Raw genomic sequence first — 16,362 nt, forward strand, 5'->3', positions numbered from 1 at the left:
CACAACTGTCTTCGCCAGCATAACGAATGAGACACCAAAATATTCTGGACATTCCTCGGGAACACCTTTTACCCAGCAAATGGACTGTTGTTGCATCGGTTTTAAATCAAATGGTGAATTTGAATGAATATAGCTACATCCCCCCCCCCTTTATATCATAATGTCATGAAGAAAATAAATGCTGATTATTATCAATAATTTATCAACAGCTGTAACAAGTTGTCCAGTGTAGGAAATCCTCACAGGTACCCTAGTTTATAGAAAGACTCATACACTGTAGAATAATTATATTTGTATAGAAGTGAGAGGCCTATGTCAACGTTCACCAGGAATAACTCGGTAGAGTAATCCATTTAGAGGTGATCAGACTCCTGGCCACAATTATAATGTTAATCGCACAATGTCTCTGTCCCAAATGAACTCTATTCCCTATATAGTGCACAACATTTGTTCCAGATGTGGGCCCTGGTCAAATGTAGTGTTCTAAATAGGGAATCGGGTGCCTTTTGGGACGTAACCGTTCTCCCTCAGTGAGAGCGTTCTAAATCAAATCAATTTGTATTTGTCACATGCGCCGAATACAACAGGTACATGATTTATTAAAGCCCGGTATTCAGCCATCTTTAATGTTTTGGGACCAGGTGTCACTTTTAGTTACATTTACATTTAAGTCATTTAGCAGACGCTCTTATCCAGAGCGCCTTACAAGTACATACATTCATACTTTTTTCTACTGACCCCCCGTGGGAATCGAACCCACAACCCTGCCGTTGCAAGCGCCATGCTCTACCATCTGAGCCACGGGACCGTGTGGTAGTTCAGTGTGGTTGTTTACACTTAACTGCCGGGTGTAAAATTTGACTGGTCAGAATGGTTATAGTACCAAGTAAGGTTCTTTCAGAGTTTACAAGTCCCTTAACTGACAAAGCAGTTCAAATCAAATCAAATTGTATTGGTCACATACACATGATTAGCAGATGTTAATGCCAGTGTAACGAAATGCTTGTGCTTCTAGCTTCTAGTTCAAGAAATTGAGTTAAGAAAATATTTACTAAATAAACTAAAGTTAAAAAAAATAGAAGAAAAAAAGTAACAAAATAAAATAACAATAACGAGGCTATATACCAATACCGAGTCAATGTGGCGAGGGTCTACAAGTCTACAAAAACAACTCTCTCACAGCCAGACCCTGCAGTGTGACCAGAAGTGTGTCAGTCAGCCAGACTGTCTGACCTTGAGAGACGTCACTCTGCAGAAGGATCCTTGATGGGCGTTCCTTCCACCACATTAATTATGGGAGGCGTTAGTTAGATGAGGTAATGTGCTGCACGCAAGGTAATGGGAGGGAGGGGCGGAGGAGGGTGTATACACACACACACACACACACACACACACACACACACACACACACACACACACACACACACACACACACACACACACACACACACACACACACACACACACACACACACAGTCGACACACACACACACACACACACACACACACAGTCGACACACACACACACACAGTCGACACACACACACACACACACACACACACACACACACACACACACACACACACACATACACACACACACACACACACACACACAGTCGACACACACACACACACACACACACAGTCGACACACACACACACACACACACACACACACACACACACACACACACACACACACACACACACACACACACACACACACACACAGTCGACACACACACACACACACACACAGTCGACACACACACACACATACAGTCAACACACACACACACACACACACACACACACACACACACACACACACACACACAGTCGACACTCTACACTAACACCCGGGCACACACAGAAACAGGGTATGTGGAGGCTGGGGGCATACTGCAAAATTAATGTCCACATCTGGTCCCCCTCTCATCTCATCTTTCTCCACAGGGCCAGGTCTGCTGTCTCGAGCCAGTCAGCCAGTCACTCAGTCAGCCTGTCAGCCAGCCAGCCAGTCAGCAAAACTAGCCAGCAACCTGTCAACCAGCCAGTCAACAAACTAGCCAGTCAGTTAGTCAGCCTGTCTGGTCCTGAACAAACATCTGATTCAGATCATCTATCATGGCTGACTCTGCACCGCTCAGCTCCAATGTCATCTCCGCTTGTGAGGGGTCTGTAGTTAACACACACTCAGCCAAACAGAAACACCTGTTCAAATGGGATACCCCGAGGAATGAACTGAGAGGCAGGGTTCAAGACACTATCATTTGGTCGACAAGAGGAATGTTTACAGCCATAAGAAGAAAGAACCAAAAGATGGGAAGGATATGTTGGAGGATGTGAAAGTCAATATCAGAGTGTTCTTCTACACATGAAGTCATTAAAACGGTATTTCTTGTATATTTCGGATGCATATATTTCTGACAGTAAGTAGACACCGTTGAAGACCAATACTGGCTCTATTTCAGACACCATTTACAACCTCATAATGATAAAAAGTAATTATAACCTCCCAGTTAGCTAATTCAAATCCTTGGCTTATATTTCCCTCAGTCTGAAACAACACTCAAATTAAACAGTCATATTACGTTACATTATATCCACAATGGCTTTGTATCTGCGAGGCATCCCACATAGAAAAAATACTTACTATAGGATTCTGAAGTAGACTGTAGAGTACATTAAAATACTATGTAACACTTTATTTGGATAGTCCGTCTGTAGACCCTCTACAGACTATGAGTAACATTTCAACTATCTACTAACCCTTACCCTTAACCCTACCCTAACCCTAACCTTAACCCTACCCTAACCCTAACCCTCTACAGACTATGAGTAACATTTCAACTATCTACTAACCCTAACCCTTAACCCTAACCCTCATCCTAAACTTAACCCTACCCTAACCCTTACCTTAACCCTACCCTAACCCTTACCCTCTACAGACTATGAGTAACATTTCAACTATCTACTAACCCTAACCCTTAACCCTAACCCTCATCCTAAACTTAACCCTACCCTAACCCTTACCCTAACCCTACCCTAACCCTTACCCTCTACAGACTATGAGTAACATTTCAACTATCTACTAACCCTAACCCTTACCTTAACCCTAACCCTAACCCTCATCCTAAACTTAACCCTACCCTAACCGTTACCCTCTACAGACTATGAGTAACATTTCAACTATCTTCTAACCCTAAACCTTACCTTAACCCTCATCCTAAACTTAACCCTACCCTAACCCTTACCTTAACCCTTATCCTAACCTTAACCTTTACCTTAACCCTTATCCTAAACTTAACCCTACCCTAACCCTTACCTTCACCCTTATCCTAACCTTAACCTTAAACCTTATCCTAACCTTAACCCTTACCCTAACCCTTATCCTAACCCTAAACTTAACCCTTATCTTAACACTTATCCTAGTTTTTGAATTTAACCCCCTTTTATCTCCCAATTTCAATACCGATCTTGTCTCATCGCTGCAACTTCCCAACGGGCTCGGGAGAGGCGAAGGTCGAATCATGCGTCCTCCGAAACCCGCCAAACCATACTCCTTAATGAAAGTTTGATTTTTATAGTAATTTGTTTGAATTTGGCGCTCTGCATTTTCTCTGGCTTTTGGCCAAGTGAGACAGTAACGTCCCGCCTAAACTCAGATTTGTGGATATAAATATGAACTTTAACGAAAAAAACATACATGTATTGTGTAACATGAAGTCCTATGAGTGTCATCTGATAAAGATCATCAAAGGTTAGTGATTAATTTTATCTCTATTTCTGCTTTTTGTGACCCCTCTCTTTGGCTGGAAAATGGCTGTTTTTCTGTGACTTGGCTCTGACCTAACATAATCGTTTGGTGGGCTTTCGTCGTAAAGCCTATTTGAATTCTGACATGTTGGCTGGATTCACAACAATTGTAGCTTTAATTTGGTATCTTTCATGTGTGATTTCATGAAAGTTTGATTTTATAGTATTTGAATGATTTGAATTTAGCGCTCTGCATTTTCTCTGGCTTTTGGCCAAGTGGGACGTTAGTGTCCCACATATCCCAGAGAAGTTAAAACCCGCCCGCTTAAGGGATGAGACCCTTTTTTTTTCATTTTCACATAAAATTACATACCCAAATCTAACTGCCTGTGGCTCAGTACCTGAAGCAAGGATATGCATATTCTTGATACCATTTGAAAAGAAACACTTTGAAGTTTGAGGAAATGTGACATTAATGGGTTAGGGTTAGGGTTAGGGTTAGTATCTTTGATACTAGCTAGAAACACCACCGCAAATGTATCTTTCAACCCTTCAACCTAACCCTCACTGTAAATAAAAGTACCTGATCACCCACTGTCCAAGTCTATGTATGCAACTGCCCCCAGACCAGACCAAAGGTAGAACAGAGAGCAGACCAGACCAAAGGTAGACCAGAGAGCAGACCAGACCAAAGCAGACCAGACCAGACTGCCACAGATCAGACCAGACCAAAGGTACACCAGAGAGCAGACCAGACCAAAGCAGACCAGACCAGACTGCCACAGATCAGACCAGACCAAAGGTACACCAGAGAGCAGACCAGACCAAAGCAGACCAGACCAGACTGCCACAGATCAGACCAGACCAAAGGTAGACCAGACCAGACAAAAATTCAAAAGGCACTCGCACATCTGAGCTATCTTTTTTGCCAAGTTAAAACAAGATGGCTGACATAGAACACGGTATAGATGACCATGTTAAAACAAGATGGCTGACGTAGAACATAGTAGAGATGACCATGTTAAAACAAGATGGCTGACGTAGAACACAGTAGAGATGACCATGTTAAAACAAGATGGCTGACGTAGAACACAGTAGAGATGACCATGTTAAAACAAGATGGATGACGTAGAACACGGTACAGATGAACATGTTAAAACAAGATGGCTGACGTAGAACACGGTACAGATGACCATGTTAAAACAAGATGGCTGACGTAGAACACAGTACAGATGACCATGTTAAAACAAGATGGCTAACGTAGAACACAGTACAGATGACCAGTCTGTTAAAACAAGATGGCTGACGTAGAACACAGTACAGATGACCATGTTAAAACAAGATGGCTGACGTAGAACACAGTGCAGATGACCAGTCTGTTAAAACAAGATGGCTGACGTAGAACACAGTACAGATGACCATGTTACAACAAGATGGCTGACGTAGAACACAGTACAGATGACCATGTTAAAACAAGATGGCTGACGTAGAACACAGTACAGCTGACCATGTTAAATTAAGATGGCTGACGTAGAACAGAGTACAGATGACCAGTCTGTTAAAACAAGATGGCTGACGTAGAACACAGTACAGATGACCATGTTAAAACAAGATGGCTAACGTAGAACACAGTACAGATGACCAGTCTGTTAAAACAAGATGGCTAACGTAGAACACAGTACAGATGACCATGTTAAAACAAGATGGCTGACGTAGAACACAGTACAGCTGACCATGTTAAAACAAGATGGCTGACGTAGAACACAGTACAGCTGACCATGTTAAAACAAGATGGCTGACGTAGAACACAGTACAGCTGACCATGTTAAATTAAGATGGCTGACGTAGAACACAGTACAGATGACCAGTCTGTTAAAACAAGATGGCTGACGTAGAACACAGTACAGATGACCATGTTAAAACAAGATGGATAACGTAGAACACAGTACAGATGACCATGTTAAAACAAGAAGGCTAACGTAGAACACAGTACAGATGACCATGTTAAAACAAGATGGCTGACGTAGAACACAGTACAGCTGACCATGTTAAAATCTGACATGATGTTCAGAATCAAAGACCAGTGAAGACACCAATAAGATGACAGATACTTTTTAATAACCGGATAATTACTTTTAAATTCAGAAAGGTTGTTGTCGAGATAAAAAACAACAACATTGTGACACCTTTCTGTTTTCTCAAGGACATTCAATTTTTTTTAAATGTATAATCTAATGATATGTACCCATTGATTCTTGAACAATATAACTTGTAAATGAGCTTAGTTCAACTGTCGTACCCCATCAGAACCCAGAATATAAACTTGTTTTACTCCAATGTTTATTAAACAAAGTAAATGTTTTTTTTTAAACACTATATAGCCTCAAAACATGGTGAAAACTATCATTTTTATTACGTGGATTGTGGTTCTTGCATCTGTAGCTCTGTCAATACATTTGAGAATGGTTACATTTCTCCAGCACAATCCCTCAGTTTATTAACCGAAACACGGGTAATCCTAAAGTTACATTACTGATTTAAAATTTTGGACAGTTAACTAATAATCGTAAAATTTTACATTTAGAAGGTAAGCAACCGAGCCCTGAAGATTGTTTCAGGAAAGCCACTACCCCCAAATCCAATTATATTCACCTCTCAGGGTTTTCTGTCTCAACACTGCCCCCGTGTGACAAGAAACTGAACTGACAGGATTTTTCTTAAACAGAAAGCTGCTGTGTGTAGTCTAGTCTAGTCTTGACAAAGTCTACTGTATTGTTAGCCACCCACTCTAATGCATAGGCTCTAGCTCTGTGGGCTATCACAGTCTTGTTGAATACATGAGATGCATTCTATATACCCTATTCCTGAGTTCTTGGCTGACCTTCTCCGTAGGTAAAGTGACAGACAGGTCCTCATCGGTTGGCGAGCAGTGGCTGGACATGTACTGTATGAAATATGAAACAGGATGGGGGACACTGTTGACAGCTGTGTCACAAAGCATCAGTAAGGAAGACCTTACTGTGTGTGTTTAGGGAGGGGGGGGGTTGGTTTACTGTCCCCAAAAGGAGAGTAAAACAAGGAACATTCTCCCTTGTGGGGACATTTCCCACTTCCCCATGAGGACAACGTCTATTTTAAGCTTAGGGGTTAGGTTTAGGGTTAGGGTTACAATGAGGGTTAACATTAGGGTTAGGGTAAGGGGTTAGTGGTTAGGTTTAGGAGCTAGGTTTAGGGTTTGGGTTAAGGTTAGGGTTAGGGTTAAGGTCATGGTAAGTTCTGGTAACTGTTGCTACAACGTTGGAAGCAAAGAATCATTTACAACGTCATTGTCTTTTCTTCTGTCTTTTCTTCTCGCTTCTTGCTGTAGCGTTAAGATTTCCCTTCACCGGAACTAAGGGGCCGAGCCCGAACCATGAAAAACAGCCATGAAAACAGCTTTACAGTTGGCACTATGCATTGGGGCAGGTAGCATTTTCCTGGCATCTGCTACATCCAGATTTGTCCGTTGGACTGCCAGATGATGAAGCGTGATTCATCACACCAGAGAACGCGTTTCCACTGCTCCAGAGTCCAATGGCGGCAAGTTTGACACCACTCCAGCCGACGCTTGGCATTGCGCATGGTGATCTTAGGCTTGTATGCAGCTGCTCGGCCATGGAAACCCATTTCATGAAGCCCCCGACGAACAGTTATTGTGCTGACGTTGCTTCCGGTAGTGTTGCAACCAAGTTCAGACGATTTATACGCATTTCAGCACTCTGCGGTCCCATTCTATGAGCCGTTGTTGATCCTAGATGTTTACTCTTCACAATAAGAGCACTACAGTTGACCGGGGCAGCTCTAGCAGGGCAGAAATTTTATGAACTGACTTGTTGGAAAGGTGGCATCCTATGGCAATTCAACGTTGAAAGTCACTGAGCTCGTCAGTAAGGCCATTCTACTGCCAATGTTTGTCTATGGAGAATGCATTCTTGTGTGATTGATATTATATACCTGTCAGCAACGGGTGTGGCTGAAATAGCCGAATCCACTCATTTGAAGGGGTGTCCACATATTTTTGTAAATATAGTGTATCTTGCAGTCCTTCTCTGACATACAAACGACATAAAAGCAACTTTGAAATGACTCAATCACAGTTCAAGAGGGTCCAGCGTCTGGTTTGCTTTCCGCCTTCTCCTCACCATTTTTATTCCTTTCTTTTCTCCCCAAAGTGTTTTAGTGTGTCGCTCAGGGCCGGGGTTACCATGACAACAGAGAGCAGGAAGAGAGAGTGCGGAATGTTCCGGCAGGCAGGTGTCACCTCTAGCTGTCTCACCTCACCTCTCGTTGTGTCTGGCTGGCACTCTGGCGACTAGTCCATGTCCCAGACCCCAGGGCCTCTGACGGGCCACTCAGTGGGAGATGGGGAGGAAGAGGAGAGGAGGGAAGAGAGAGTGCGAGGAGGGGAGGACGACAGTGGTGGACTGTAGAGAGTTGGTGGATAGAGGGAGGGAGGAAGGGAGGGAGAAGTAGAGGAGAGAGGGAGCAAGAGGAGGGGGTGAGATAGACTGTAGGTGGGGATAGGGGAGGGAGAGAGTTAGGAGTGAAAGGGAGAAAGGGAGGGAGGAAGAGGGGGGGACTGTCTTTCCCCCTGGGCCCCCTCCGATGCCCTAATGGAGGATGCCAACACGGCACTCAGGTGAAACGGACGTGGCCTCTCGGTGATGGCAAAGAGCTGTTCCCGGTGGATCACAGGGGAAGAATGGTATACACAGTAAACAATGGAAGAATACATGGGTAGACGGGTACAGGATAGTTCAGTGCACTCTGAGGCCCCCTGTCTGGTCTGTCTGTCTGTCTGTCAGACACCTGCTGCTGTGACCGTGGTACTGTGGTCCAGCCAAGGGTGGGTTGAAATATCAAATTTTTCTCTTTATGAATCCCAAATTACACCCTACCCCCTAATACACCCTACCCCTCTGGTCAAAAGTAGTGCACTACATAGGGAATAGGGTGCCATGATTACAAAACAAAAGTAGTCATAGCGACTAGCCAGTTTTAAAACACACATATTGCTGCCACTAGTATAAGTCCTGTATGCATACAAGCCTACTGCCTCTGGGCATTTAGGAGGGGTTTGATGCATGAATAAGTAAACTGATAGAACTGTATAATCAAGGCAAATACCAGTTTTCAAAACTACGGGAGGGAAACTAACTCTGTAACCTCTGTGCTTCACTGTTCAAGGCTAGTGATTTGCAATTGAATACATTTCTGTCATGTATACACCCAGCTAACACATTTGGTTCTTTGGAAGTTGTAGGAACGTGCAGTATGCTATTGGTTTTGGGAACGTTTCCTGACCGGTAACACTGAACTTTATTAAAACGTTCTCAGAACAGAAATGAAAATTTTGCCTTTTTTTGGGAATGTTACATTTAGGTTACAGGGAGGTTCTGAAAACGTTTGCCATGGTTCCTTATGATTTTTGTGAATGGAAATTATTGATTATTTAGATTTTTTTTTTAATATAATTTTCCGTAATACTTTCACTGAATGTTTCAATCAGACTTTTAATAACACTGCTAGCTCAATTTATTTCTATCTCAAAGCATAGATAGGACACATAGATAGGACACATAGATAGGACACATAGATAGGACACATAAATAGGACACATAGATAGGACATATAGATAGGACATATAGATAGGACACATAGAAATACATTTCCTTCTGCATTAATCATGCAAACACATTTCTTCAGGATGGAGGTACCAGGATGGAGGTACCATGATGGAGGTACCAGGATGGAAGTATCAGGATGCAGGTACCAGGATGGAGGTACCATGATGAAGGTACAAGATGTCCACCATCAAGATGGCCACCATTGCTCCTGGACCCAAGACAACGAAGTTAACTGAATTTATCTAAATTTGTATCGCACTGTAGCACTCACTTCTGTCATCATGAAGTGCTTTGAGTGGCTAGTTATTAAGGATCATTGCATTCCGCCCCAATAGATCCGTTGATGATGCAATCACCATCGCACTCCACACTGCCTTATTTGTTATTGTATTTATTATGGATCGCCATTAGCTGCCGCCGAAGCAGCAGCTATTCTTGCTGGGGTCCTGCAAAATGAATTAAGGCAATTTATAAAAAATGTAAAAACATTACAATATATTCACAGATTTCACAACACACCTTGCGCCCTCAGGCCCCTACTCCACCACTACCACATATCTACAGTGCTACATTCATGTGTATGTATAGTGCGTATGTTATCCTGTGTCTGTGTTTGTGTGTGTGTGTGTGTGTGTGTGTGTGCGTGTGTGTGTGTGTGTGTGTCTGTGTGTGTGTGTGTGTGTGTGTGTGTGTGTGTGTGTGTGTGTGTGTGTGTGTGTGTGTGTGTGTGTGTGTGTGTGTGTGTGTGTGTGTGTGTGTGATTTTTCAATACCATTTGGACAAGGGCAATATCTATGTAAGAATGCTGTTCGTTGACTACAGCTCAGCCTTCAACACCATAGTACCCTCTAAGGGCATCATTAAGCTCGGGGCCCTGGATCTGAACCCCGCCCTGTGCAACTGGGTCCTGGACTTCCTGATTGGCTGCCCCCAGGTGGTGAAGGTAGGCAACAACACCTCAACTACACTAATTCCCAACACAGGGGCCCAACAAGGGTGCATGCTCAGCCCCCTCCTGTACTCCCTGTTCACTCATGACTGCGTGGCCATGCACGTCTCCAACTCAATCATCAAGTTTGCAGACGACACAACAGTGGTAAGCCTGATTACCAACAACGACGAGACAGACTACAGGACGGAGGTGATGGCCCTGGTGAAGAGGTGCCAGGAAAATAGCCTCTTCAACAGTGCTTTGTTAGCAATCGATGTTATTCTTCAACAACACAAACGCCAAAGCAAATCAGGGGGAAAAAAATAGGTTTAATAGAGAAGGACAAATCAAGATCTTATGCTGGGAGTAATATGTTCAGTCTCCCCTGTCCTCAGCTTTTCTCCACTGAACAAAGGAACACGATGCCATTTATAGCCCCCCACCCCAGCCTGTGGTTGCCCCTAAATAAGATCTGGTGCTACCAATTACTTTCAGAAGTCACATAATTAGTTAAATAAAGTCCACCTGTGTGTAATCTAAGTGTCACGTGATCGGTCACATGATATCCGTAGATATACACCTGTTTTGAAAGGCCCTAGAGTCTGCAACACCATTAAGCAAGGGGCACCACCAAGCAAGCAGCACTATGAAGACCAAGGAGCTCTCCAAACAGGTCAGGGACAAAGTTGTGGAGAAGTACAGATCAGGGTTGGGTTATAAAAAATATCAGAAACTTCGAACATCCTACGAAGCACCATTACATCCATTATTAAAAAATTGAAAGAATATGGTACCACAACAAACCTGCCAAGAGAGGGCCGCCAACCAAAACTCACAGACCAGGCAAGGAGGGCATTAATCAAAGAGGCAACAAAGAGACCAAAAATAACTGTGAAGGAGCTGCAAAGCTCCACAGCGGAGATTGGAGTATTTGTCTTTATGACCATTTTAAGCCGTACACTTCACAGAGCTAGGCTTTAAAGAAGAGTGGTCAGAACAAAATAAACAAAGATGTTTGATGTTCGCCAAAAGGCATGTGGGAGACTCCCAACACATATGGAAGAAGGTACTCTGGTCAGACCTTCCAGCAGGACCCTAAGCATACTGCTAAAGCAACACTCGAGTGGTTTAAGGGAAACAATTTGAATGTCTTGTAATGGCCTCGTCAAAGGCCAGACCTCAATCCAATTGAGAATCTGTGGTATGACTTAAATATTGCTGTACATCAGCGGAACCCATCCAACTTGAAGGAGCTGGAGCAGTTTAGCCTTGAAGAATGGGAGAAAATCCCAGTGGCTAGATGTGCCAAGCTTATAGAGACATACCCCAAGAGACTTGCAGCTGTAATTGCTGCAAAAGGTGGCTCTACAAACTATTGACTTTGGGAGGGGTGAATGCACGCTCAAGTTTTCTGTTTTCTTGTCTTATTTCTTGTTAGTTTCACAATTAAAAATAATTTGAGATCTTCAAAGTAGTAGGCATGTTGTTTAAATCAAATGATACAAACCCCCCAAAAATCTATTTTAATTCCAGGTTTTAAGGCAACAAAATAGGATAAATGCCAAGGGGGTGAATACTTTCACAAACCACTGTAGCTCTGAGTTCAGAAGTGAAATTCCACAGATTCTTAACAGCTGTTGAACTGAAAACCAACAACTATTTACAATTCCCTATTGACCATTAGTACTCTCGTCCTCTCAGCCTCTGCGTTGTGTAATTATAGTAAAAATATTCTTATAGCCTCTTCAACCTCAGGAGGCTGAAGAAATTTTTCTTGGCCCCTAAGACAATTACAGATGCACAATTGAGAGCATTCCGTCGGGCTCTATCACCGTCTGGTTTCGGCAACTGCTCCTTACGCAAATGCAGGGCTCTCCAGAGGGTGGTTTGGTCTGTCCAATGCATCAACGGAGGCACACTGCCTGCCCTCCAGGATACCTACAGCACCCGATGTCACAGCAAGGCCAAAAAGATCATCAAGGACAACAGCCACCCGAGCCACAGCCTGTTCACCGTTCCCATCCAGAAGGCGAGGTCGGTACAGCTGCATTAAAGCTGGGACAGAGAGACTGAAAAACAGTTTCTATCTCAAGGCCATCAGACTGTTAAATAGACACCATAGCAGGCCCCCACCCAGTACCATAACCTGAACTTTAGGTCAATGTCACTAAACGGCTACCACTCGGTTATTCAACCCTGCACCTTAGAGGCTGCTGCCCTTACATAAACACGGAATCACTGGTCACTTTAATAATGTTTACATACTGTTTTATCCACTTCATATGTATATACTGCATTCTAGTCAAGGCCATCCTGTTCAAATATACTACATATTCTATACACGTATTCTACAGATATACTACATATTCTATCCACGTATTTTACAGATATACTACATATTCTATCCACGTATTCCACAGATATACTACATATTCTATCCACGTATTCTACAGATATACTACATATTCTATCCACGTATTCTACAGATATACTACATATTCTATCCTAAGTGTTCTACAGATATACTACATATTCTATCCACGTATTCTACAGATATACTACATATTCTATCCTATGTATTCTACAGATATACTACATATTCTATCCACGTATTCTACAGATATACTACATATTCTATCCTAAGTGTTCTACAGATATACTACATATTCTATCCACGTATTCTACAGATATACTACATATTCTATCCACGTATTCTACAGATATACTACATATTCTATCCACGTATTCTACAGATATACTACATATTCTATCCACGTATTCTACAGATATACTACATATTCTATCCCACGTATTCTACAGATATACTACATATTCTATCCAAATCAAATCAAATTTTATTAGTCACATACACATGGTTAGCAGATGTTAATGCGAGTGTAGCGAAATGCTTGTGCTTCTAGTTCCGACAATGCAGTAATAACCAACAAGTAATCTAACCTAACAATTCCACAACTACTACCTTATACACACACAAGTGTAAAGGGATAAAGAATATGTACATAAGATATATGAATGAGTGGTGGTACAGAACGGCATAGGCAAGATGCAGTAGATGGTATAGAGTACGGTATATACATATGAGATGAGTACTGTAGGGTATGCAAACATAAAGTGGCATAGTTTAAAGTGGCTAGGGGTACATGTATTACATAAAGATGGCAAGATGCAGTAGATGATATAGAGTACAGTATATACATATGAGATGGGTAATGTAGGGTATGTAAACATTATATTAAGTGGCATTGTTTAAAGTGGCTAGTGGTACATTTTTACATAATTTCCATCAATTCCCATTTTTAAAGTGGCTGGAGTTGAGTCAGTATGTTGGCAGCGGCCGTTAAATGTTAGTGGTGGCTGTTTAACAGTCTGATGGCCTTGAGATAGAAGCTGTTTTTCAGTCTCTCGGTCCCTGCTTTGATGCACCTGTACTGACCTCGCCTTCTGGATGATAGCGGGGTGAACAGGCAGTGGCTTGGCTGGTTGTTGTCCTTGATGATCTTTATGGCCTTCCTGTGACTTCGGGTGGTGTAGGTGTCCTGGAGGGCAGGTAGTTTGCCCCCGGTGATGCGTTCTGCAGACCTCACTACCCTCTGGAGAGCCTTACGGTTGTGGGCGGAGCCGTTGCCGTACCAGGCGGTGATACAGCCCGACAGGATGCTCTCGATTGTGCATCTGTAGAAGTTTGTGAGTGCTTTTGGTGACAAGCCGAATTTCTTCAGCCTCCTGAGGTTGAAGAGGCGCTGCTGCGCCTTCTTCACGACGCTGTCTGTGTGGGTGGACCAATTCAGTTTGTCCGTGATGTGTACACGAGGAACTTCAAACTTTCCACCTTCTCCACTACTGACCCGTCGATGTGGATAGGGGGGTGCTCCCTCTGCTGTTTCCTGAAGTCCACAATCATCTCCTTTGTTTTGTTGACGTTGAGTGTGAGGTTATTTTCCTGACACCACACTCCGAGGGCCCTCACCTCCTCCCTGTAGGCCGTCTCGTCGTTGTTGGTAATCAAGCCTACCACTGTAGTGTCATCCGCAAACTTGATGATTGAGTTGGAGGCATGCATGGCCACGCAGTCGTGGGTGAACAGGGAGTACAGGAGAGGGCTCAGAACGCACCCTTGTGGGGCCCCAGTGTTGAGGATCAGCGGGGTGGAGATGTTGTTACCTACCCTCACCACCTGGGGGCGGCCCGTCAGGAAGTCCAGGACCCAGTTGCACAGGGCGGGGTCGAGACCCAGGGTCTCGAGCTTGATGACGAGTTTGGAGGGTACTATGGTGTTAAATGCTGAGCTGTAATCGATGAACAGCATTCTCACATGGGTATTCCTCTTGTCCAGATGGGTTAGGGCAGTGTGCAGTGTGGTTGCGATTGCGTCGTCTGTGGACCTATTGGGTCGGTAAGCAAATTGGAGTGGGTCTAGGGTGTCCGGTAGGGTGGAGGTGATATGGTCCTTGACTAGTCTCTCAAAGCACTTCATGATGACGGAAGTGAGTGCTACGGGGCGGTAGTCGTTTAGCTCAGTTACCTTAGCTTTCTTGGGAACAGGAACAATGGTGGCCCTCTTGAAGCATGTGGGAACAGCAGACTGGGATAAGGATTGATTGAATATGTCCGTAAACACACCAGCCAGCTGGTCTGCGCATGCTCTGAGGACGCGGCTGGGAATGCCGTCTGGGCCTGCAGCCTTGCGAGGGTTAACACGTTTAAATGTTTTACTCACCTCGGCTGCAGTGAAGGAGAGCCCGCAGGTTTTGGTAGGGGGCCGTGTCAGTGGCACTGTATTGTCCTCAAAGCGGGCAAAAAAGTTGTTTAGCCTGTCTGGGAGCAAGACATCCTGGTCCGCGACGGGGCTGGTTTTCTTTTTGTAATCCGTGATTGACTGTAGACCCTGCCACATACCTCTTGTGTCTGAGCTGTTGAATTGCGACTCGATTTTGTCTCTGTACTGGGACTTAGCCTGTTTGATTGCCTTGCGGAGAGAATAGCTACACTGTTTGTATTCGGTCATGCTTCCGGTCACCTTGCCCTGGTTAAAAGCAGTGGTTCGCGCTTTCAGTTTCACGCGAATGCTGCCGTCAATCCACGGTTTCTGGTTTGGGAATGTTTTAATCGTTGCTGTGGGTACGACATCGTCAATGCACTTCCCAATGAACTCGCTCACCGAGTCAGCATATTCGTCAATATTGTTGTTGGACGCAATGCGGAACATATTCCAATCCACGTGATCGAAGCAGTCTTGAAGCGTGGAATCAGATTGGTTGGACCAGCGTTGAACAGACCTGAGCGCGGGAGCTTGTTGTTTTAGTTTCTGTTTGTAGGCTGGAATCAACAAAATGGAGTCGTGGTCAGCTTTTCCGAAAGGGGGGCGGGGGAGGGCCTTATATGCGTCGCGGAAATTAGTATAACATTGATCTAGGGTTTTTCCAGCCCTGGTAGCACAATCGATATGCTGATAGAATTTAGGGAGTTTTGTTTTTAGATTAGCCTTGTTAAAATCCCCAGCTACGATGAATGCAGCCTCAGGGTGTGTGGTTTCCAGTTTACAAAGAGTCAGATAAAGTTCGTTCAGGGCCATCGATGTGTCTGCTTGGGGGGGAATATATACGGCTGTGATTATGATCGAAGAGAATTCCCTTGGTAGATAATGCGGTCGACATTTGATTGTGAGGAGTTCTAGATCAGGTGAACAGAATGACTTGAGTTCCTGTGTGTTGTTATGATGATCACACCACGTCTCGTTAATCATAAGGCATACCCCCCCGCCCCTCTTCTTACCAGAAAGATGTTTGTTTCTGTCGGCGCGATGCATGAAGAAACCAGCTGGCTGCACCGACTCCGTTAGCGTCTCTTGAGTTAGCCATGTTTCCGTGAAGCAGAGCACGTTGCAATCCCTGATGTCTCTCTGGAATGCTACCCGTGCTCGGATTTCATCAACCTTATTGTCAAGAGACTGGACATTGGCGAGTAGTATGCTAGGGAGTGGA

This window comes from Salvelinus fontinalis, chromosome 26 (assembly GCF_029448725.1).
Source record: "Salvelinus fontinalis isolate EN_2023a chromosome 26, ASM2944872v1, whole genome shotgun sequence".
Taxonomy (NCBI): domain Eukaryota; kingdom Metazoa; phylum Chordata; class Actinopteri; order Salmoniformes; family Salmonidae; genus Salvelinus; species Salvelinus fontinalis.